This window comes from Phyllostomus discolor, chromosome 4 (genome assembly GCF_004126475.2).
Source record: "Phyllostomus discolor isolate MPI-MPIP mPhyDis1 chromosome 4, mPhyDis1.pri.v3, whole genome shotgun sequence".
In the NCBI taxonomy this organism is placed as follows: Eukaryota; Metazoa; Chordata; class Mammalia; order Chiroptera; family Phyllostomidae; genus Phyllostomus; species Phyllostomus discolor.
Window position 1 is genome coordinate 113576558 of NC_040906.2, and position 25571 is coordinate 113602128.

The following is a 25571-nucleotide window of genomic DNA, read 5'->3' on the forward strand; positions in this document are numbered from 1 at the left end:
CTGGACCCTGGCTGGGCCAGCAGGAAGACATCACAGCTTCAACACCCACAGTGGGATGTGTTTTCTGCCCCCCCGTGATTCTAGAAGTCTCTTCCAGAAGATACATGATGACAGTGTTAGTTAAGCTCATGCTCAGTGATTGCAGAGTTCACTGGAAATTAGGTCAAAGTGAGCCAAGCTCCAGCAGGCTACCTTTGTACTCATCTCCCACCTGGTGAGAGGTGAAGATGTGACCTCTCCAGGCACAGCCTTTGCTCCCTGACCTAGGATGCATGGCAGATCCGGTTGCCTGGCCAGCGTTTGGGGAATCAGCAGCCCCTATGTGTGGCAGAGACAGCAGTGTCAGGGTGGCAGCTGCACCCTGCTCCATGGCACTCCTTCATGGAGAGGATAAAGCCAGGGGTCAGAGCATGAGCGCTAGCATTGGACCAACAGAGTTCAAATCCCAGAGCTGTCACTTACTGGCTGTGTGACCTTGGGCAAGCCACTTAACCTCCCTGTGAAGGGAAGAGATGAGAGGCCTCGCTCATAGGATTACTGAGAGGACTGCATTAGTTGGTGCCTGTGATTAGAACCATGACTGGTCCATAGTGAGTGCTCAGTGTGTGCTCTGGCTGTCAGTGTTCTTGCTTCCAGGGACATGCCGGGCCCAGCTTCACACAGCCCCTAGTGGCCCAGAATCCCTGCTCTCATCAGGCTGTGGTGACAGCTGCTGCTTCCTTCAGCCAGCCCCAACTCTGCCCCATGGGGACACCCGGAACAAGGTGTTTCTTTCTTTAACATATGTTGGTGCTTCCCAAATTATGCTGCAGCTCCCTCAACCCACCCAGCCTTTGATTCTCCAGAATTAACATTCGCATTCCTCCTGATGATTTCTCTGGGACACAGTTTCCAGCTTGCATCCTGGCTGCTCCCTGCTGATCATACAACCTTTGTCTTTGACCCTCCTTTCCCAGGAGGTCTGAGCACAGAGAACTGGGTCAGACCCCACATTCCTCCAAACAGATATCACACTTCTGGTGAGGCCCCGTGGGAAGCTGTATCCCAACGGTGGCTTCCACTGAGCAGGCTGTCAATGGGTATGCCCTGCAATGTCCCGAGGGTTGCTATTAAGCAATTTTGCACCCTGTCTATTTCCCTGGAGTGGCATTTCTACCACTACAGGCTGAGAGACTCAGGCAAGCTCCTCAGCTGATGGCAGCAGCCCCCCTCCTTATCATTCTCTCTCTTTTTCATTCTCTCTGTCTCTCCTCATCCAAGTCTCTATGAATGTGGAACTTATCTCTGCATTTAACTGTCTTTAGCTCCCAGGCCCCAAGAACTGGGTCGATGTGTCTCAGAGGAAAAGCTATGGGCTTTGTAACCAAACAGAAATCTCTCTTGGAAAGCTGGTTCTGCCCCCCAACCAACTGTGTGACTCCGGGTCATTTCTCCTCTCTCTGAACCTCAATTTGCTCACATGTGTAGTGAGGACAGCAGTATCAACCTCCTGTGCTGCGTGTGAGAAATTAAGTGCCATGGAGATGTGGCAGCCCCTTCTGCTCCCCTCCCAGAGCCATTCAGTGCCCCAATAACCATGACGATGATGAAGATTATTGCCATTTTTCTCCTTGAGGAGCTGAGAAAAGCTTGCTCAAAAACAATTCATCATTTACAGAAAAAACGCAGACCAATCATACGTTGTTATAAACACAGGAGTATGCAGAGCAAAGAACCCCCACCAGAACACACAGACCCCAAATCAGTGCCACTCAGTGATGAGCCTGATCAGACAGTTCTCCCCTGCTGGAAGTTTGTACCACCCAGGGGCAAAATCACCTACAGCACCAGCCTCCTCAAAATTGTTATCACAGAGCTCTCCCTGGCTATTCATATACTAAAATTGGAATGATACAGAGAAGATTTGTGTGGCCCTGTACATGGAAGACACAAGTTCAAGAAGCATGTTGAATTTCATTCATGACATGAATTCTTACACAACATGAACATTCATTCCATGTTGTGTAAGGCCATATTCTGATGCATTCTATGACATGGAGGGAACTTGAGAACATTATGCAAAGTGAAAATAAGCCAGACACAAAAGGAAAAACACTGTGTTTCCATTTTTATGAGGCATCTAGGGTGGTCATATTCATAGAGACAGACAGTACAAGGGAGTTGCAGGGAGGGGGAGGCAGTTGGTGTTTAATGGGTGCACAGTTTCCATTTGGGGTGATGAAAAAGCCATGGAGATGGATGGTGGCGATGATGCATAGCAGTGTGAATGTACTTAATGGCACTGAGCTACACACTTAAAAATGGTTAAAATAGCAATTTTTATGTTGTCTACATTTTAGCACAATTTTGACAATGGTAAGAAAATGTTATCACAAAGCAAACCCTGCCAGGTGGGCAGGAAGAGCAGAGGTTGTTGGAACCATATTTATCGCTTCAGTGTGGCTGACACACATGTGGGTGGAAGTCCCCATTGGCAGGAGCTTCTTGGTTCTGTTGGCCATGGGCTTGGTTGGCCCCATCAGATTTGGGATGGTTGGCAGCATTTGGGGAAGGACCTGCATGGGGTAGGGTGGCCCCTGGCCTTATCCTTGCCCCAGTGGGTGAAGAACAGGGCAGCTCCAGAGGCTCCAAGCAGAACTTGGCATGAGTCTAATGCAAAGGCAAAGAGGTTGTGGAAGGTAGAGCATAGTGGTTCCCAGCATCCACTGTGGTATCCACTGGACCTGGACTCTGCTAATGACTGGCTGTGTGACCTGAGAAGGATTATTCAACTCTCTCTGCCTATTCAAATAGGAACTCTAGTACCTACTTGGAAGGACTATTGTCAGGATTGTGGGGTAATGGGTGTCAAACACTTAGCATGGTGCTTGGCAACAGATGAGTGAACCATAAACACTAGGTTCTGTTTCAGTGACAATGGCAGAGTCAATGAGGACCCTTTAGAGAAGAAACCAAGGTGAAATGAAGTCTTCAGTTATTTCATGGGTGAGTTTGGGGGACCTGCCTTTTCCTCCAATTATAATCCCCTCCTTCTGTCAAATCAGAAATTTCTTGAAGAAATGACTGGTATCAAGCTCTGGGGTTAAATTTGGACTATGGTGGAAAAAGCTGACTTACTGTGCACTGTAGGCAGGTCATTTCACATCCCTGAGCCTCACTCAGTTTTGTTTGCCTGCACGATGGGTTAATAAAATGGACCATATGGCATCGTTGTGGAAATTAAATACAGTATTTGTTCAATACTGAGTACAGTACTTGGAATATGTTTGGTTTATGCAATAAAAAGCAGCCACAATGATGTTTGATTTGATGTGTGAAGATCAGGTTCAAATCCAGACCCACCACCTGCTAGCTGAGCAACTTTGAAAAAGGAGATATCACTCCTCTGAATCTCAGCTTTCTCATCTGCCGAATGGGAATGATTATACTGCTACTCAGTCCATAGAATTATTGAGAAAGCCTGCAGAGATGTGTCTTCTTGGACATGGTGTGTAAGGGCAAAGCATCTACAAATGGGAACTGTTGTTTTTTAAATAGTGGGGACACTCAGCACCTGTGCATGAATGGGTGACCAGGACACTGACTGGCACTTCCTTGGGGGCTGCTCCCAGGCATGTCTGGAGGATGGACCCTCGATGGGGAGGCCTGACGGATGCTCACTGTGTTGGCTGCAGTGTCATTTTGCCTGCTGTTTCACCCCACAGAGATAAGCCTTTCCGGCCAGTGATCAGGAGGTGCCTACTCAGCACTTCTCTGGGCTGTGTTTCTGCTGATCCTCCCTGGATACCAGTACCTCTCCAAGCAGGCTGGCCAGGAAAGGATTTATCAGGGGTGGGGAGAGAAATGACCTCTGGTGTGAGACCTCAGGTGGGCAGTGGGGAGGCTGCACTGTCCAGCCAGGTGAAAGGCCCTGACACAATCCCAACCCTGGAGTCATAGTGGGGGTGGGGGAGCAGAGCTGTCCACACCCACCAAATATCCCCAGGTCCAACCTGAATGGACAAGGCTCAAAAGCTGGCTCTGTCTCGGGCTTGCTGTGTGGCCTTGGGGAAATCACTTTCTTTCTCCATGCTTCTATGTCCAATTCTGACATTCTAGAATTCCACAAAAATATCACCAGAATAGGGGTGAGAGGAGCAAGAGGGATGCAGGAACAGGGAAGGCAGGGCACAGCCATCAAAGGATCCCCAACTCTGAGAGTATACAGAATTTGACACCAGGGTGACCTGGGCTCTGAACTCAAATCCTGACTCATAACTTTATTGGGTGGATGATCTTACCCCTGTTACTTAACTTCCCAGAGCCTCAGTCTTGTTTGTAAAAAGTGGTTTGCAAACCTAATTTTTAGAATCATATAAGGATTAGAAATAATGTATGCAAAGCATTGGCATATAATATAAACTCAATAAATCATATATGTATGACAGGCCATTGAATAATGTTGTTTCATTTATGGTTGTTTTGTTCTAATGTTCATGAGATGTTGTAGGAATTTAACCTGTATCCTATGGCAAAATTGGTTTTGTTATACATCATTTTACTTAAGTTGCAGAACCTACTGACAATGTTAAGTGAGGGCTTAAGGTGTATGGTGATCGTTTGCCTACTTTGTCATCTGTCATTTACCTATCATCTGTCTGCTATCTACCTACCTGTCTATCATCTATCCATCACTATTGTCATCTTTTTTGTAGAGAACCGTAACACCACCCACCCCACCCCGCCTCCATCCCCTGGTAGGATCTCTTACAGTGGCAGGTGAGCTAGCTACCTGAGGGCACTGGTAGGTCACCATAGGGTTCAGGGTCTCTGGGGTGAGTAGGAAGATGAGCCTCTCTATGGGATTTACCCATTAGCCAGGAGCTTGCAGGTGAGGCTGGCCCGGCTTAGAGGTGCACTGTCCTGATTTTAACTGGGAATAACTAAAAACAACAGTTTACTCTCTTCCCCCTTCCCAGCCCCTCTCCAAGCCTGGGGGACAGTCAGCTCCTGTGGGGACAATCAGCACAGAATGGAGCCACTAAATGCCATTCAGTGTCCCTGGAGGATGACCACATGGGCCTGTGATCTGAGTGTGGAAGTAATCATGTGAGTAAATCACATGTAAGTAAATCACAGACTTTCTTCCATCTGTACTTTTTTTGGAGTCTCTCCAACTCTGTTTGTTTGGGGACATGGATCTGAGGCCTCAGGAACTGCCTGCTTTCCTCCTGCTCCTGGTCTGGCTGGGGAGAGGCCATGCTGGGCTTCACAGGGAGCAAGGCTGATGAGGCCAGCGCCTGTCCCTCTCCCACATGCAGGCAGGTGGAGGGTGAAGGCCACCAGGGGAGCTGAGTAAGTGCCCACTGCCCAGTGTACAAGTGTGAGTACAGTGTGTGTGTGTGTGTGTGTGTGTGTGTGTATGAATGTGTATATATTGGCCAGTGTGAGTGCAAGTGTATGCATTGGCTGGTGTGTATGTGTGTCCATAGGCTATTTTATGTATGTGTGAGCATGAGTGTGTGCTATTTGCCAGTGTCAAAGCAACACTAGTGTGTTAGCAGAGCTGAGAGGTGGGTGTTGGATGGAGGCTGTGAGTGGATGCAAGCATTGAGATGAAGTAAGCATTTGAATAAGCTGATGCACTAGAGAAATTGTCCTTGCAGGGGCCTACAAGTCTCCTGTGATCTGGTCCCACCACTTCCCTGCCCCATCTCCTAGACTCTAGCCCTTGCTCTCTCTGTTGCAGCCACCCTGGCCCCTTGTTGCTTCTTAGATGCACTCCAGCATTGGGGCCTTGCCTAGGCTGTTCCCTCTGCCTGGAATGCCCTTCCCAAAACATTCTGCTTGGCCGACCTCCTTCAAGTCTTTGTCAAGTCTCCCCTCCTCAGTAAGGCCCTCCAGGTCCCTCTATGTAATATTGCCATTTGCCCACTATTCCAAAGCCCCAGCCCTACTCTGCTTTTCTTTTTGTATAGCATGTATTGCACCCCACACCTATATAATTTACTCATTTATCGTGCTTGTTGCCAGTTTCCCCATGAGGACGATGATCTCCAAGTTGTTTCATTCACTGATGCATCCCAAGCACCCAGAATGGTAGCATTTATTTTATGGCATATTTGCCCCTGGTTTCTCATTTGTAACATGGAGACCATAATAGAAGCTATCCACTTCACAGAGTTGTTGGGCAGATTAAATGAATGAATGTACCTGAGAGCACAGAGAACAGTGCTTGGCACATAGTTCAATAAATATTAGATATTATTACCACCCTCCATCACAGCTTGGAAGTGAAGATTAAGTGAGCGATCCATGTGAAGGCTCCAGTGCACTGGTAGTCAGACAGGGTACAGGTGCTTCACAAACACTTCTTACCTCACTCCCACCCCAGCCCTTAAAAATTCCAGGAAGGAAAATTTCCTGACCTTTCTCAGTCATGGAACCCATATTTTTGGATGCCCTTTGGGATAGAAAGTTGTTAATAAGGATATTCGTCACTTTTTTGTTTGTTTGTTTGTTTGTTTGTTTGTTTGTTAAATCAAGGAAGGATGCAAGAAAGCCCCCAGCCTGTGCCACCCAGGGCTACACAGCTTCTGGCCTTACAGGTAGTTAATGGAATGTGACCTAGCCCAACAAACACATTAGCTGATGGGTGTGATTACAACTTGGACTGCAAAGGACCTGAGCTCTGGCCTAGAATTCTGGAGCCTGGTTCTTCTCCCAGCTCTGTGGCTCCCAACAGGCTGTATGTAACTCAGCCCAAGTCCTCTCTCTTGTCTGGGTCTCTGCTCTTCACTAGTGAGGGGTCTGGTGATTAGTCCGTTTCTAAGGTCTTCCCAGGATCATCCATTCATCCAAGAAATGTCACATAGGCTTTTCATGTGCCAGTGCTGCTCTAGGCACTGGGTTATGCCACAGTGACCATGAGAAACAAGTCCTTGCCTTGTGAGTTGACCTTGGTGGGAACAAGGTAGACAGTAAACAAGAACCACAGTGAATAAATTATTTAGTATGTTAGAAAGCAGAGCATACTATGGAAAAAGAAGAAGCATCACAGGTTAAGGGAAGGCAAAAGTGTTAAGGGGTAGGGAGGGCAGGCTGAGCTCTGAGTGGTTGGGAGTAACCTATTTAGAAGGATGACATTTGAGGTGAGGGACATCCTGCACCCTAGGAACCTATGAATCTGAGTGATTCTTGCTACATTCCAGAGAGAGCACTGCTTGGGTCCCCTGGACTGCCTCATACTTTCTTTTTCTCCCTTTTTGAGCACACTGATCCCAGCTTGCCAGTGGGTGACAGGGCCAGAAGACAGATCAGCCAAGTTCCCAGGGGTGGTGAGTGATTTGTTGCTGTCTTTATTCACACTCCAGGACTACACAGCTCCTGTGGCTCTGATGACATAAATATGACCTTTTATTCCTCACTTTGCTTAAGACTCAAGGTCAACAGACCAGCTGTGATCTATCAGCTGCTCCATCCACTGGACATCCGTGAGCCAGGGAGTCCCATGGCTGTCAGAGATTCATGGTGCCGTCCTCCAGCCCTGCCAGCCCCGAAGCCCTGGGCCTAGGAGTTGTGGGCCAGGGAGGCAGCAGTCACAGTGGCTCTGGGAGATGACGACTCATTGAGGGGAGAGACCAAGACATAAGTCTCTACTTTCTCTCCTGAATACACCCCTCACCAGAGTTAAACCTGTGACCCAAGTTTCATTTCAGTCCGGGGAGGAGGCAGCCTTGGGGAGGCTGAGCAGCTACGGTTCAAATGGCAATTCATAATTTAGAATGCCCGAAGGCATGGTCACCAGTTTTCTCAGTGTGGAGGAGGGATGAAAGACGTGCATCAGCCCATGGGTCTCATGTGGGATCCCCCAGGTCCTCGAGGTGGCCGAGGCCTCCTTCTGCTCTCAGAGAAGCTGTGGCTTTGCCCGTGAGACATTATGAGCATGGCCCGGGGTTCTTCCATTTGTCTACCTGAGACCCCACCCTGCGCACCCACATGTTTCCTCTTGTTTCCCCCTTCCAAGTGGGTGGGTGGGATGGGTTGGTCTGGTTTACACTTCCCCTGTTCCCTCATGGTGGTTCTGAGTGACAACGGGCTGATGGTGTGAGCTTGTTAATGGATTAAGTGGCTGGGAAGGGGCCAGTCTAGAAGGAAAGTGGGGTCATGGGCTTCTGTTTTATTTTATTTTTTAAGGATTTTATTTATTTATTTATTTATTTGAGAGAGGAAGGGAAGGAGAAAGAGAGAGAAAAACATCGATATGTGAGAGAAACATTGATCGGTTGCCTCTCGAATGTGCCCCAACCAGGGACTGAACCCACAACCCAGGCATGTGCCCTGACCAGGAATTGAGCTGGTGACCTTTCACTTTGTGGAATGATGCCCAACCAACTGAGCCACACTGGTCAGGGCACACTGTCTTTTATTTTAAAAACACCAGCTATGACTCCAAAATAGTTATTCTATCTCTCCTCTCCATCCTGACTTATGTCCCTGGAGGAAGAGAGGGGACATAAGCTCTTATGTTCTGGGAGGAAAAGAGGGGGGTTAGGAGCTTTCTCTGGGACACAGCAAGCCTGGGTTCAAATTCTCATTCTGGCATCCCCAAGCTGGGAGACTTTGTGTAGCTTACCTACTTCCTCTGAACTCAGGGATTCCTACTCTGTAAAGAGGACATAATAGTAGCAGCTGCCTCCCAGGGGATTGTATGTGGTCAGTGCATTGGGAATGCACACAGCATACACTCAAATGCTAGTTATGCAGGAGTCAAGGTGCAGACCCTAGAGCCAGCCCATCTGGGTTCAAACCTCAGGCAAGACACCTCAGGTGAGCTTCTTAATCAGCTTGTGCCACAGTTTTCTCATCCATAAAATCAAGATAATAACTGCACCTTCTTCCTCAGGAAGTGGGAAGAATTAAATGAGCTAATAAATGGAAACCACTTAGCATAATACTTGGCATGTAATAACTTCTCAGAAAGGTTGGCTCTTATTACCATCATCATTACTGGAGAAGAAACCACCTGCATTCACTTAGCACTTTTGACCTAATTTCCATCAATTGGTTTTGTGATTTATAATCCACTTACTTCCCACCAAAGATAGGAAGTGACTTGCAACATAAAAACATGTATAAAATGAGACAAGTAAGTTTTTTTTAAATGTGATATGGCAGATAAGTAAATAAATAGGAAGGTTTGAGTCAGAAGCCCTGGAACCTAGGCTGGTTTGTTGTGACATCCAAGAACTAACTTCAGTTAAAACCTCACATGTCCACAAAGCTGCCACACAACCCTGGGCCACTGCATCTAGGAAATAGCGTAGGAAGGAGGGGCATGATGGCCTCAGAACAATGTGAAGGGAGCGGCTTTGTTAGGAGCACCCTGTGTGTTTAGGACTCTGACCACAGGATGGCAGAGTGAGCTGAGGCTGCCCTCAGATGAAGGGCCCCCACAGCACAGGAGGGTGTGCCACAGTCCACTTTGCTATGGCCAGGCCACATTGAGCACACTGTCCATTGACTGACCACACATGCATAGGGGTTGCACGACCTGGCACACATCTGAGGCAAGGGATCAGGAGATGCACCATAGGACAACCCTTTCCTGCTCCAGAGACCAATATGACAGCCATGTACATGCAGCACTTCTCATGTCTCTTCACTCACTGGGCTTCTACTTGACCTTCTGAGTCGTCTCCTCCAGAAAGGCTTCCCTTATCTCTCTGTTCTGCGTCAGTCCCCCAGGACCTGAACTCACATATGCATGCACACAATGCTGATCACAGCTGTAGGTACTGGAGCAGTCACTACCCAAGCACATAGTCCTTTAATGTCTGTCTCCCCAGGAAATGCAAGGTGCAGGAGGCCAGGAGTGTCCTGCTCACAGCCACCTTCCCTGGGTGGCCCACACCTGACATTATGAATATAAAATAAATACCTCCTGAAAGACTGAAGGTGAAAGGCAAGAATGGAGGAAGGAAAGGAGGGAGAATGTGGAATCTGGAAAAAAAAAAGACAGCATTAGGCGAACCATGAGAATTATCTGCAAAAATGAAATAAACATTATAGAAGAATTTGTTTTCTTCCTGATGAGAATGGAGGCAGAACCTAAGAGGTGGAGGGAAATGGATTTAGGGGCTGTAATAAGGAAAGCTTTTAAGCTAGAGCTCCCAACATGGCACAGGCTCTTTAAAAAAAAGGAGGAAGTTTCTTGTGTCTGGAAGTTGTCTCCACATGAGGCCAGTTAGCATCCCAGAGAAGGTAAGAGTGGGGTGATGGGTAAGAATGTGTGGGCATAATAAAGATTCACAAAGAATGAAGAGGGCTGACCTGGGTGACCTTGAACTGTCACTTTCTAACTCTTAACCTTTTTCCAATCTAGAAAAATAGCAAGAACTGGGCCCATTTTAAAGATAGAAGAACAGAGTCCAAGAGAGTTGTGGTGAGTAAAATAAGCTGATGCCAAGAGCTTAGCTCTCTCTCCCTCACCCTAAGCTCTCTCAAGCCCTTGGCATTTTGTCTGCACAAGGGAATTGGGCTTTGATGTTGACTTATGACCCCTTCCTGACCCCTTCATCCTTCTGCTGCTGGGACCTTCACTATGTCCTCCATCATCTCCATATCTGTCGGACAGTCCCAGAGGAAACCACTTCAGGATCTCACTGGTTTCTACCCACGCTAGATGCAAAGAAATGCATCTCTAATGGTGGAATTTCAGGCCCTCTGATCTGAAGGAAGTACTTTTGGATGGCATCCTTTTTCTGGGCCCACTCTAGGCAGGATATGGGAGGGTGGGATTTGGGTCTAACAGGGGCATGCGTGCTTCCTCTGCCTCAGGGAGGCAGTCGCCACCCACTTACTTTTGCTACATGATAAAAACATCCTTCCAGCCCCCTGCCCAAGGGAAAGACTGCTGAGCACCTGTCTAGTCAACCCAGAAATTTTCAAAGCCTCCCTGTGCCACTCAGACCTTTTGAATGACAATCACAGCCACCTTGAGAAGCAGCCCTTGGCACTAGCTCACACACAATGGCATTTTGATGGGCCATAAAATTCTCTGGTGTTCAATGCTGGCTGATGCCAAAATCTCAGCTTGCAAGATCCTGCCTCCATACCAGGACCTCAGCAGCTTCCCCACCTGCCTACACATGCCTGGGAGACTACAGGTCACCAAGCCCCCCACTACCAGTCACCCTCACACCCACAACTGCCACCTTCATCATCACAGCCAAGCACCAGCGAATGCACTTCAAAGCCACTAGAGAAGATTTATTCTCAGAAATACTGCAGCACATGTCTACAGAGCTCATTAAACAAGAACATAAATAATCACTCTCTATCAGAGGAAGAGGACTGGGGCAGAGATGTTGGGGGGTGCTGACCAAGGAGCCGGGGCAGTGATGGATGACACATGCTGCTCTGGAAAGGGAGATTGAGGCTCCTCTCTACTCGAGGCCATGGGCTCTGAGTTTCTCTGGCCAGGCAGATGCAGGCCCAAGAATTCTGCCAGAAAAACCATCACTACACGCTGCTTTGATATCGCCTGCTCATTCACATGTCCCCATCCTGATCTCCTTCTGCCCCATAGAGCCTGAGGGGAAAAGGTGGAAGGATCCTTCTTTCATTTTATGGATGTGGACAGTAAGGAGCAAGAGATCTGAAGACAGAGCTAAGACACCGGCAACCATCCTGTAACTTGTCTCCCTGCTTCTATCCCTGTCCCTCTGCAGGCCATTCTTCATCCAGTGGCCAGAATCTTCCTTTTTAATCACATCATTCCACCCTCCTGCTTTCAACCCCTCCAATGGCTCCCATATCATCCAGGATAAAATACAAGGCATCATTATGGCCTACAGGGCCCTACGTGATCCAGCCCTGCCCAGGCCTCTACCATCATTCGCTGTTACTTTTCCTCCAGATACACTGGATTCCTTGCTGCTTCTCCAACAAGACCAGCTTGTCTTTACCCAAGGGCCTTTGCACATGTTATTTCCACTGCCTGGCTCTTGCTTTCACTCCATCTAATGTCCATATTCAGAGAGGCCTCACGACCACCCATATAAAACAGTTAACCCCCAGTCTCTGTCTCCTTACACTAGTTATTTTTATGCCTAGTGCATATTTAAAAATTACAAACCCTCTCCTCAATAAGAATGTAAGCCTTAAGGGCAAGGACTTGCCTATCTTGTTCCAACCCTACAGTCTTCACCAGAGTCTACCCTAAAGCAAACACTCAATACATATTTGTTGATTAAATAAATGAAAATCTAGCCATTAGAAGTCAAAGTGTGGTTTGTACCTAAGAGCATCCAGTTACAAATCCAGAGTTTTCTTCTCCACAGATCATTCCTGCCCTCAGAACTTGATCCTGGCTCCCCACTGCCAACAGAAACACAGCCAGAAGTCAGGGTAGAGCTCTGGCTACAAGTCCAGTTCTACCACCTCCAAGCTGTGGGACCTCGTATATCACACCCTGCACCCCCGGCTGAGTTCTCATCTGTCAAGTGCCAATGCCACACCTCACAGGGTTGACTCCCCAACTAAAAGAACACACAGAACATTTTAAAAACAATAACTTAAATATAGTAAGGGCTCAGTAAGTATAGCTATTTTGCTTGACGTTCAAGGCCCTTTCCCATCCCCTCTGAACAAAACTACTATTATTTCCTTAGGCCAGAAGTTCTCAGAGTGTGGTCCTCAGACAGAGAGTATCTGCTTAGTGAATAGAACTGCAGATTCTCAGACCACACTCCATGTAGACTGAGTGAGAGACTCAAGGGGGAATTGTCCTGCATCTGTGTGCTAAGTCCAACAGGTGACTGATTGTGCTCAGATCTGAGAACAACTGTCCTAGAGGTAGCCTTTCCACCAGGTAATCCAGGTATAGAGACTGAGTTGTTGGTCCTGCTTCTTCACTCCCCTGTAATAAAAGGGTATCTGATGTAATAAAATGGTCTGATGGTATGTGAAGTACATGCCCCCTAACTTTGGGCTTGGCCGTCACTTACATAGGTTAATGTAATTTACCAGATGTGGTGCCAGCAGACACCTGACATTGGCTTTTTCAGTTGGGCTCAATCCCCTACATTCCTGCCATCACCATAAGAAGAACATACTGTGCATAGTCATGGTCCCCCTGCCTAGGCTCCGGAATGAGATACGTAAAGAAGGTCTAAATCGACCTGGAGTCTGGAGCCCAGCCAAGCCCAGCCGAGTCCAACCCAAGTGAGGCTGGTTGAACTCCAAGCAACCTGTAGACCCATAAATAAGAAAAGTAAATATTAGTGGTTGTAAGCCACCTTGATTTTTTACTAGGATATGTTTTTATGAGGATATGTTTTTATTGATTTTAGAGAGAGAGAGTTAGACATCGATTGGTTGCCATTAGTTCTCCAACCAGGGATCCTGCAACCTATATATGCCCTCTGACTGGGGATTGAACCTGAAACTTGTTGGTGCACGTGATGACACTCCAACCAACTGAGCCACCTGGCCCAGGGCCTACCTAGACTTTTGAGTTTGCCTGTCATGAAGCATAAGTGTGGCAACAGCTGACTAAATATATCAGGAGCCCACACAGGTCCTTAATGAGGCCTGATTCTTTCTGCCTCTGTCTCTTTCTTCACTGGTTCCACCTAAAGCTACCCCTCCCCTCTTTCCTCCAAATCCCACCTATATGAAAGACACAGCTTATGCTCCTCTCCACCTGGGCCAGAGAGCCCCCCCAGAATATACCCCTCCCAAGCCAAGGATGTGAATTTGCTTCAGTTAGCTAATGAAAAAGCTCAAGTGGATAAAGTTCAGCAAGTAATTCATTTACATTTTAACCTTTTAGGTGGCTAATTACTAAACTGAAAAGCCCTTTAACTAAGTACCATCACTAGCTAATTACCTAGTTAGAAGGTTAAGTGTTTAATAGTTCCCTGTGATGTTTAATTTCTGACCACTTCTTTATGATGCAGTGGAAGTTAGTTCCCACATCTGGATCTGTACTCCCACCCACAACATCATCCCCACAGCCACAGAACAAGTTGGAGTCCATCTCTGCAGCCCACCCCAGCTGGAAATAGCTCTCCTTTGTAAATAATTAATGGACTTCTTCATCCCTATTGCATGTCTCCTTGTTTCAGCTTTCACCCTATATTCGCACACCAGTTGGTGGTTTTGTGTGATTCTACCCACTTACCCTACCCCCCACCTCTGAGGCTCTGAAGATGGTGGACATTAATTTGACTTCATGTCCTGAACCCTTTTGTTACCCACAAGGTGACCTGCCACACACACACACACACACACACACACACACACACACACACGCCAGACAATAGGCTTAATTGGCAAGAACTAACATATCCCTCTTGGCTGCTCTGTGACTCAGTGTCTCCAGAGATGAAAACAGAGCACCAACATGAGGCATAAAAGCATCCAGATCAGCTTCCTTCCCAGGCTGGCCTCAGCTGCAGGCTGGCTACTGGATTTTGGGGTTGCGTGGGCAGGTGCCAAGAAACGTTAATGATACCAATGCTTTTGCCACAGCTTGGTGGTGGTTGCATACCTCCCAATACCCATTCTCTTCTTCTAACTTTCCAGCAGAGCTCTGATTTTGTTTGAGGAGGCAACATACCTGAACAAACAACTACCTTTCTCTACTTCCAATGCAGGTTGGAGGAAACACAATGAGAGAGAAACAGAAGACACTGCGTGAGACTTCTGGGAGGCTCTCTAAAAGGGCTGACTCTTGGGGGAGGCTTGCATCTCCCAGAAGCAGACCCTGAGACAAGGAATCCAGTACCAGTAGTTTATTATGGCAGGTGGACTCAGGACCATCTGGTAAGGGAGTGGGGAAGGAAATAAACACAGTGTGTTTTGCTAAGCAAGTTACCACTGTGGACTGTAGGAGACCATTCTGCATGGTGTGGGCCCAGCTCCCACTCAGAGATGCACAGGACCCACACCCATGGATAGGTTCTCCCATGGGGAATCAGGCCTGCAATGTACCTAGGCCACTTTGAGACTTGCTTTTGCTAAAACTCCCTCACCTGGAATTGAGACAGCAAGTGCTTACTGTAACTTCCTAAAATCCACACCAAACCTTCCAAGGACAGTGTAACTGGTTCAACTACTTTTCCCTTTTCATTTGCAAATATCCTTCTTCTGTGATGTGATTAGCAGCATCAGCTCCTTTGTTTTCTATAAAAGGTAACCACCTAAAGTGAACTTGTGCATAGTAAAGAGGACCATCATGTAATGTGCTGAGAAACCCAATGAAGGCCTGTCACAGTGAGGGCCACAGCTTTTGGCTCCCCTTGAGAGTGAAGCTGCTCGCCCTTTTCTTCCACAGGACTCGGTAGTCCGTGTGAATGTCTCTCCCCCATTCACAATGTCTCAGACCCCATGAGCCAGGATCCGCATCAGTGGACAGCTGGGGTTCAGTTCCCCTGGGACCCTCTGAGGGACAGCATAAGACATGACTCAGTTGTCCTCCTTTTTCTTCCCCCTCAAGCGGAGGAGGCTGGGGTAACTAACCCTCCCACTCCCTCTGTCACAGACTGAGTCTGCTTCTGGGGACATCAGCTCCTCTGCACTTGGGACTGTCCTGCCTGTGGGCTGGACAACCCAGAGAAGGTCCCTGGGTGGAAGTGTCAGCAAATGAAGGAACAGTGATCCACATGTTAAAGATTGTGCAGGTGACCTGCAGAAGGAACCTCGGTCCTCAAAGTCCACAGAGAAATCATACCAGCCCTGAATTACCTCCCTCTGGATTGTGTCACATGACAGAAACCACCTCCCCACATTTGGTTAAGGGGTTGTAGTCACATCTCTACTACTAGAAACACTTTACACTTTATAAAGATGCTCTTCTTTCATGCCTGACATCTTCCATTTCTCAACAACCTTGTGAAGTATGAAGGACAGTTATTATTATCCCCATTCTGCAGATGAGAATACTGAGGCTCAGAGAAGTGAAGGACAGGGAGATAGTAGGAGCTCCTGTCTGGAGTCCCTAATTCCATCCTTTTTGTATAGGCATACCTTGGACATATTGTGAGTTCAGTTCCAGACCACCACAATGAAGTATGTCTCCTGAACTCTTGATTTCCTGGTACATATAAAAGTTATCTTTACACTATGCTGTAGTCTACTAAGTGCACAATAACATTATACATAAAACATGTACTTACCTTAATTAAAAATACTTTATTACTTAAAAAATGCTAACCATCATCTGAGCCTTTATTGAGTAGTAATCCTTTTGTTGGTATAGGGTCTTGCCTTGATATTGATGGCTGCTGACTGACCATGGTGGTGGTTGATGAAGGTTGGAATGGCTGTGGCAATTTCTTAAAATGAGACAATAATGAAGTTTGCTACAATTGATTCTTCATTTCATGAACAATTTCTCTGTAGCATGCAATGGTATATGATAGCATTTTACCCACAGTAGGCCTGCAGAATTGGTCATTTCTCTCAAACCTTCCTATTGTTTCACCAAATAAGTTCAAGTAATATTCTAAATCCTTTGTTGTCATTTCAACAATCTTCGTAGCATCTTCACCGGGAGTAGATTACATCTCAAAAATCTACTCTCTTTGCTTGTTAAGAAAGCAACTCCTCATTTATTAAAGTTTGATCATGGGATTATAGCAGTACAGTTATTTCTTCAGGCCCCACTTCTAAGTCCAGGTCTCTTGCTGTTTCCACCACATCTGCAGTTGCTTCCTCCACTGAAGTCTTGAACCCCTCAAAGTCATCCATGAAGATTAGAGTTAACATCTTCCAAACTCCTATTAATGATAATATTTCAGCCTCTTTCCATGAATCATGAATGTTCTTAATGACATCTAGAATGGTAATTTCTTTCCAGAGGTTTTCAATTTACTTTGCCCAGATCACCAAAGGAATCACTGTTTATGCTATAGCCTTATGAAATGTATTACTTAAACAATAAGACTTGAAAGTCAAAATTACTCCTTGATTCATGGGCTGCAGAATGGAAGTTGTGTTAACAGGTATGAAAAAAAAAAACATTAATCTCATTGTACATCTCCATCAGCGCTTGGGTGCATTATCAACGAGCAGTAATATTTTGAAAGGAATCTTGTTTTCATGAGTAGTAGGTCTCAATTGTGGGCTTAAAATACTCAGTAAATCATGTTGTAAACAGATGTGCTGTCATCCAGGCTTTTTTCCCCATTTATAGAGCACAGGCAGAGTAGATTTAGCATAATTGTTAAGGGCCATAGTTTTATCAGAATGGTCAATGAGCATTGGCTTCAACTTAAAGTCAGAGCTGCATTAGTCCCTAACAAAAGAGTCAGCCTGTCCTTTGAAGTTTTGAAGCCAGGTGTTGACTTCTCTCTGGCTATGAAAGTCCTAGATGAAAGTTCAGTAAAAGATGTTTATCTAAATTGAAAATCTATTGTTTGGTGTAGCCACCTTCATTAGTTATCTTAGTTAGATCTTCTGGATAACTTGCTGCAGCTTCATTCGCACTTGATGCTTCACTCATACTTTTATGTTACGGAGAAAGCTTCTTTCCTTAAACCTCATGTACCAACCTTTCCTTAAACCTCATGTACCAACTTTTCTTCTGCAGCTTCCTCATCTCTCAGCTTTCACAGAATTGAAGAGAGTTAGGGTCTGCTCTCTGAATTAGGCTTTTGCTTAAGGGAATGTTGTGGCTGGTTTGATCTTCTATCCAGACCACTAAAACTTTCTCCATATCAGCAGTAAGGCTGTTTCATTTCCTTATTGTTCATTGGAGTAGCACTTCTAGTTTCCTTCAAGAACTTTTTCTTTGTATTCACAACTTGGCTAATTGGAGCAAGAGGCTTAGCTTTCAGCCTGTCTCAGCTTTTGACATGCCTTCCTCACTAAGCTTAATCATTGATAGTTCATGATATACAGTGAAAGATGTGCAACTCTTCCTTTCACTTAAACATTTAGAGGCCACTGTAAGGTTAGTAATTGGCTTAATTTCAATATTGTTGTGTCTCAGGGATTAGGAAGGGCTGAAGAGAGGGAAAGAGATGTGTGAACTGCTGGTTGGTAGAACAGTCAGAACACACACAACATTTATTGATTAAACTCTCCATGTTTTACAGGTACGGTTTACGGTGCCCCAAGACAATTGCAATAGTAGCATCAAAGACCACTGATCACAGATCACTATAACAAATATAATAATAATGAAAATTTCAAAATACTTTGAGAATTACCAACATGCAACAGAGAGAGGAAGTGAGCAAAAGCTGTTGGGACCCTGGGGCCTACAGACTTGCTCGAGGCAGGGTTGCCAGAAACATTCAATTGTGAGAAACACAGTATCTGCGAAGCACAGTAAAACTTTGCCTGTGTCAATCATTCATGCTCAGCTGAGGGATGAGAAAAATGACTTCAGCAACTAAAATGCACGAGATGTTTGTGTTTCCTAAGTGTTTCCCATCTGTTTGGCAATATCCCCATTTGAAGGGATTTTTATGTCCGTGTTATAGATGGAGCAAAGTCTCAGAGAGGTAAGGTAACTAGGGTACAGCTGGGACTAGAATCCAGATCTTCTGGCTTCTACCATCACTAGAAGTTCAGAAACTAACCCCCCAGCTGTAGGATTGACAGGGGTGCTGCCCACCAGTGCTTCCCACACCCCTGATTTCACTGGGTACAGGGACATGATGCTGAATGCACATCAGAGTCACTGGGGAACTTTAAAATCATTGACTCCAGTGGGCGCCACACCAAGCTAACTCAGGATCTCCTGGAGAGAGGTTATACAACTCTCCAGGGACTGCAGTGTGAAGCCAGGGCTGGAAGATGCTGGGGTGGTGGGAAACCTCGGGCTTGGTCTCAGAAATCCTGGTGTCACTGCTCGCCCCCCCACACCCCCGGTCATCTCGGAGCTGTACTGAGGCTGACAGGAGCTGGCTGCAGTGGGTGTTTGGCAAAGTCTAGCTGTCAGAGGAGTGTTTGATGTCGTTCTCACAGCCACCACCACCACCAGCCCCGAAGGTCTCAGATGCCCCTCTTCCCAACCCTCCCTCTGTAGACCTTCTTCAGTGTTTTCCTGGTGGGAAATAAACAATATCCTCACCTCACTACTAAACTATCCAAACATATAAAAGATTAACAAGGGGCTGGTAGTCTGGTTTACCCTTCCTAGGAGGGAAAAAGCCACATTTCAGAAGAGAGGCAGACCTGATGCACATTAAGCCCTTTACTCTGCTAATTATTTCTACCTTCAGAGGTGTCTCCAGCCAGAGCTTTTTGAGAGTGATGAAGAAATGACAAATGGAGAAGTCAGTCACCTCTGAAGGTTTTTGAATGATTGTGTGCATAGCAAGAGGGCAGGAAGAGAGGGTAGTGATATGATTTGAGACACTCTTGAAAGGTACCCCTAAAAAAACAACACACAAACCTGCTGTGGGTTTTAAAATTACACCATTAGAGATCCACTTGTTTGGTTCTTCCAGAGTTCCCAGTTGAACTACAAAAATTTCTGAAAGGGGTTACACCTTGTACCTTGATATCTAAAAACACTATCAGGTCATTTTCCTGGTCTGTAGCTCTCTTGGAGTAAGGCTTTAAAGAATGGTGCCACAAGAGGCAGTCTGAAGGACAGGGACAAGGACAGGGGGCTAAGAAGGGAAAGCAGGCAGGTTCCTAATCACAGTAAGTCCTTACATGTATCCAGTACTTCATGGCTGACTATGAAAGATGCACTTTCAAATACATGACCTCATTCAGTCCACACCACAACATATGAAATATGCAGAGAGGAATCTCTGTTCCCACTTCACAGATAAGAAAATAGAGACTGAGAACAGTGAAATGATTTGTCCATGGGACAAGGAATAACAAATGGTGGAGTTGGAGTACAACTGCCTTCTTGTTTTCTCTATATTACTGGAAGTATATTATGCCCACCTTTTAAAAAACTACATTTCTCAGCTTCCCTTGAAGTCCGGTGTGACTGATTAGATATAAGATAAAGTATTGTCCAGAGCTTCTGAGAATCCCCTCCCCTTTGCCCTCTTGCCCTTTGGCTTTTCATAGTTCCTGATGTGTAAAAAAGAGATGTGATGGCTAGAGCTCCAGCAGCCATTTTGCACTATGAGGTGATTTTCAGGACAGAAACTGTGCTGAGGATGGCAGAGCACAAAGATAAGTGGGTCCCCTGGTGGTCATGCTGCACAGAAAACTAGATGCAAACTCTCTTCTATTGTATTTCTTTTACATGACAGACATATACCCTTGAGTGTAAGTCACATTAGGTTTTCATCCCAATTGCCACTCTAGACTTTTGCTCCCAGCTTTGTTTGTCTCTGTGATACCTCTAACAACAATGGTCACTTCACGATGTCTCACCTGATGAGACATAAAACCGAGAAATCCTCATCTTGACCATTTCTGCTAGCTGGTTCCAGGGAGCTATTTCTGAGTGGGATCCAAGGTTCTCACTGGCACCCCTGTGCCCCTTCACTCCGACATTGCTGAGCCTTAACAATGTGAGGGAAGACACTAAAGCTGAAAGAGAAATCTTACTGGACTCCTGGTGGCTTACCCCATTCTTCCCAGAAAGAGAAATAACAGTTAGTGCTCTCAGCCCAAGTCTTCAGCCTTAACAAAACCTCCATGGGGTGTTACTGAGATGTACCTCCCAGCATGGTACATGGACATTGGAGGCCACATGTCTAGTCTGTTTTGTAGAACCTTGCAAAATTGATTCAATTCATTTGAGACTAGTTTTATCGGCCATGAAATGGGCATAATATTTGTCCTGTCCATCCCTACTGGTGGATGTCAGGTTTTAACAATCAAATGGTATGAAAGAAATTTAGAAATATTTAGAAAAGTAAAATCCAAGGCAGGCTGATTTTGATTTTGACTCCAACTAAGGAATTGCTGAGGAGTTTCCCTCCCCACCAATCTACCCTAAGTTCCTCCTTTGTATCTTTTCTTCCTCTGCCTGTGGGGTCTCAATTGACCCTTTTAGTAGAAGCTGGGATGTCTGGGGAAATAGCTGAATCAAATAATCTTCCTGAATAGGTGGCAGGCCCTGGACCTGCCATGCCCTCTCCCTTTAAGCACACCTATCCCTAGCAGTTTCTCCCCATATCCACAAGATCCCAAGTTCACCAGTAAATTTCCCTCCACCCCATGGTAAAGGCAGCTATATTTTCATGGGGAGGGAGTAAATCTCCACTGAAGTGTTCATTGATGGGGTGGTAACTGAATCTGCTTTCTTGTCCTTTCCTAAGATGGGAGACAGAGCAAGAGTGAAAGATGCTTCCTACCAGCCCCGAAAAACAGTAGGGCAGTTCAGTCTCCCCAGCGTAGGGGGTATGGCTGAGAATCATGGAAGAATATAGTACAGAAAGGGAGACCTGCATATACAGTGGGGGAGACTGCCCTCTCCCCCATCTGCAAGGTTTCTCTTCTCAGAATCCCTCACTTTCCCCACACGGAGATAATGGCAGCCCAACAAGCACTAAGAAGGCAAGACCGCATCCTGGCTAATTCCACACTGTGCTTTAGAAGCATGCTTGCTGTTCCCCTGGCCCTCCTGGGGACTGTTCCAACATCACGCCTGGTGACAGATGTTCTTGATGACTCTTGGAGACAAGTGTTTGTGAAAGTCACTTGGACTGATAATAACATGCAGGGCACTTAATTTTCCATGTCACACCAGGGAGGAAGCAGAGCTGGGATGGGCTGCTGCTTTTTGGGGCGTGAGTAGGGGGGGCCCCTTCTTTCTGACTCCATTCTGGCCACCCTTTCTCTTCCCGTTATTGTCCCCTCCTCCCTCTGACACAAGGGGCCTAATGTAGGCCCCTTCCTGCAAGGGCAGGTGCTAGGGCTTAGAAGTGGGAGAATCTACCCTCCCTAGTCATATGGGAAACAGGACCCACCTGTGGACTGTCTGTGTCCGGCATAACCCAGGGCCTGCCTGCAGGGCTCAGCAGTGTGTACTCAGGGAAGGCAAATGTCTTGGGAAGTTGGCAAGGATCATTAGATAATTAGAGAGCTAATATCTGGTAAAAGAGCAAGATACTATTTCATAGACAAATTCAAATCCTAAGTTATCCGTGATTTGGGATTATCCAGGCTGCTGCTTTCCCTTCCTGCCATGTAGAATAGAACCTGATACTTTCAGACACAGCTCCCAGCTCCCCAGGCTTCTGTGGGACGTTGGCATGAGTCAATGGTGACCTGTCGGTGACTTGTGCCCAGGTCTGGTTAGACAATCTGAGCCATTGCCAAAGTCCCTGTCTGTGTCTTCAGGCCCTGGGACTCAAAACCTTGAGACAAGGCTCTCTAACCATGAGAGGCAAGATGCTTTAGTGGCCCCAGCTTGTAAAAGCAGGTGGATTTAGCAACCGTGGTAACCATATTGTCTGGGTCCTGGGATTGTAAAAGTCTTAAACGGAGTCCTAGACTATCAGGGCTGAACTCATTTAAGTCACACATTAAATTCAGGCTGCCTACTTGGTAGCCCTGGCATAGAATCAGCCGGGTTCTGCCTGAACCCTTCTGGACCAGGCAGCTGATGACTTAGTGGCACCTCTTACTTATTCTGCTGTTAGGCAGCTCTGATGTTCATTTCCATTCTGTTCAGTTCACCAAATGTTGATTTGGTAGCTGTTGTGGGCCAGGACTTACTAGGAGCTGCAGGGTCCAGAGCTGAGTACACAAGAATAGCACATGCTAGAGAGGGAGAAAGATATGAAGCCAAATTATTCCACAGCCAGACAGAGAGCTATGAGAGGGGCTTGGAAAGCTGTTGCTGTTGGAATTTTTTCTTGTATTGGGCCAATGCCTACTCTCTCTCTCGTGTGTGTATATGTGTGTGCTTTCTTCTCTTCTACTCGTGGAAGCTTTTTGAACAAGTCAAGGGTGCTATGATTTCTTTTCTAAGTCCTGTTGTCTCCAAGGTAACCTTTACCCATCACACATAAGCTTCCAGAATCACATTCTCATCACTTGACCACTGGGTACAGTGCAGTTGACAAAAGACGACCCTTTAGGCCGCATCATCTGTATTAAACATATGACATCTCTGTTCTGACCAGTGTGAATGATTCATTGATTAAAATTGTAACCTCCCATACGTGACCTGAGCATTTTGCTTCTGTTAGCACAACCTAAAACTATGGGAGTTTTTTAGCAGCTCCATCACTTTGTGGCCATGATGTCTTTGAAATCAACTAAAACTCTGAGCCTGTGCCACACAAGGTTCCAGTAGAGCCAGATTTTCCTCACCTTGAACTCAGGCAATTGAGTCCTTGAGCCAAAAGGACACACTTCTCTGTGTTGTTATCCATGTCGATGCACAGCGCAATACAGTGGCCGAGGCAGGTGCAGAGGCTCAAGGCAGAGGTGTTCCTGCTTGTTCACGTCAATTTATTAATCAGTCTGATTCTCGGCCAGCTGTAAGTCCACTTTATCAGTTTCCATTTCTCCATTTCATTCCAAACACAGTGTGAGATTTGTCAAATGCCCCATACAATTGTGATGGGCTGTTTATGGCAGTGAGTCTCAGCCATTGGAAACTCCTAGGACGTTTTCCAAGTGTACTTATCACTCCAGAGATTCCAGTCCACTTTCCTGTGGACCCTCATGGGGACGGGGCCTAGTGGAGAATCACGGTGCAAGGAGGGATGTTGCTGAGGAGTGTTGCCCTCCTGAATGATGAAGGGGCAGATTAAAAGATTGGGAACTACTGGCCACTGTGTCCCCTGAAGACAGCTCAATAACTTGGCAGGATTTGCTTCCTGTGATTCCAGGTCTGGTCCTGGCAATCAGCATTCTTTCCCGGGGCTTACAGCCATCTGTTGAAAAATTCTTTCTAGAATTTGAAATGCCCATGTCCAGCCCAGAATCCTATGGTTTTCTGAGTCTGTTCTTTGCAAAGTAGAATATCTTCCCATCTCCCATCTTAGGCACTTCCCCTTCTGTCCATGCTGTCTCTGGATCACTGCCTGGGCTCGGGAACCTCACCTAGTGTTCCTTTAGACCTAGAAGTGGCCCCTGGGTCCTGGGGACCAGTCTGGCAGTGTGATACATCTCTGCTGAGCTACAGTTCCTTCTCCATAGTATTGGTTTTGTCCTTCCCAGGTTGCCTGGATTTGAATTCTGTCTGTGCTACTAAGCCCCCTGCCCCACCCCACCGTGTAACACCTCAGGCAAGTTTCTTATATAAAATGTGGTAGAAGCACAGTCTGGTCTCCTGGGGTTTTATGAAAACTAAACAAGTTATGCATAAAGCCTTTAGAAGAGTTCCCAGTGCAAGAAATCTCTCAGTGCAGATTTGTACTTTTAAGCAGGTCCTCCAATAATAGTGTCTTTCCGTGTTGTATTGATAGATGCTGAAGGAACTTAACTCTTGTGTGTATGCATCAATTAGTCCAAGGTGAAATTGGTTTGGATATATGTTGTATTGCTCAAAGTCACAGAACCTCTGGATGACAGTAAGTGAGGACTGACTACATTGTTGCTATTGAAGGTCTGGGCTCTTTCAGTCCTGCCTCCTTCTGGCTGGGGAGGGTGGAGGCATATTGGAAATTGCTTGGCCTTGCCTGCCGACTTTGTCTAGTCTCCTGCAACCCTGTTCTCAAACCACAGACCTTTGTCATTTTTCTCTTCTTGCTCTAAACGTGGATTAAAAGCTCTTGTTGGCTGCCTTTAGCTCTCTCTGTATAGTTCGTGCTCCTCTTTAATATTCGTCTTAGGATACAAGCTTTTTTCTTCCTTCCTTCCTTCCTTCCTTCCTTCCTTCCTTCCTTCCTTCCTTCCTTCCTTCCTTCCTTCCTTCCTTCCTTCATTCCTTCCTTCCTCTTTCTCTCTCTCTCTCTCTCTCTCTCTCTTTCTTTTTTTCTTTCTTTCTTCTCTCTCTCTCGTACACTTTCCTGTCAAAGTTGGAGCATAGAGCATATCAGAGAGCCATTGGTGTATTTTCCTCCTTATGGGAACAATTTGTTCCTAAAAATGCACAGTTTTGTTCTTTGAGTCTCCTGTTTCTCTGGAGCCAGAGTCACAGGCAGGGCAGCAGGGCTATGGTGGCTGAGTCTGAAGCCAGAGGTCTGGGCTCTTTCAGTCCTGCCTCTTTCTGGCTGCACAACCTCAGAGAGTTGTTTCATTCTTTCAGCCTCTGTACTCCTTGGAGTATGTCTTGGAGTATGTCCAGGAGAATTAAATGAGATATTGCCTGTGGAGCTGCCTGTCACACACACATAGGTGGGCAGTAGTGTTGGCTAGTGATTGCTACAAATGCAGCACTTTGACCTTTTTCTCTAAAATGTGGGAAGTCTGCTTACTTAAAGCCTGAACTGTGTGTCTAACCTTCCTCTTCCATTTCATTTCGCAGGCTGGCAGACAAGATAATAGTCTTACTCTCAGTACTCCCATACTACTACCACTACCAAAGATAAAATAACTCGTGTTCCTTGAACACTTCCTGCGTGCTTATGCTATCTGGAGAGATTTCTGTGCCATATCTCTATTAATCCTCATGGCGCTCTAAGAGCAACTCAGCATTTTTTTTTTAATTCCAAGACCTCTGATACTTCCATTTTATTTATATTTATAAACCCAGT

General features: G+C 46.2%; 1 protein-coding gene, 1 non-coding gene and 1 pseudogene across 2 annotated transcripts in view; 1 reads left to right on the forward strand and 2 right to left on the reverse strand.

Annotated features, from left to right (window-relative positions):
- LRFN2 (leucine rich repeat and fibronectin type III domain containing 2) overlaps positions 1-25571 on the reverse strand; it is a 180923-nt gene that overhangs the window by 12282 nt on the left and 143070 nt on the right. The gene's annotated exons all lie outside the window — the stretch shown is intronic.
- Positions 1853-1958, forward strand: LOC114495815. The gene has a single exon (XR_003684483.1). It is a non-coding gene; the product is annotated as a U6 spliceosomal RNA (small nuclear RNA).
- Positions 15473-17983, reverse strand: LOC114494043 (annotated as a pseudogene).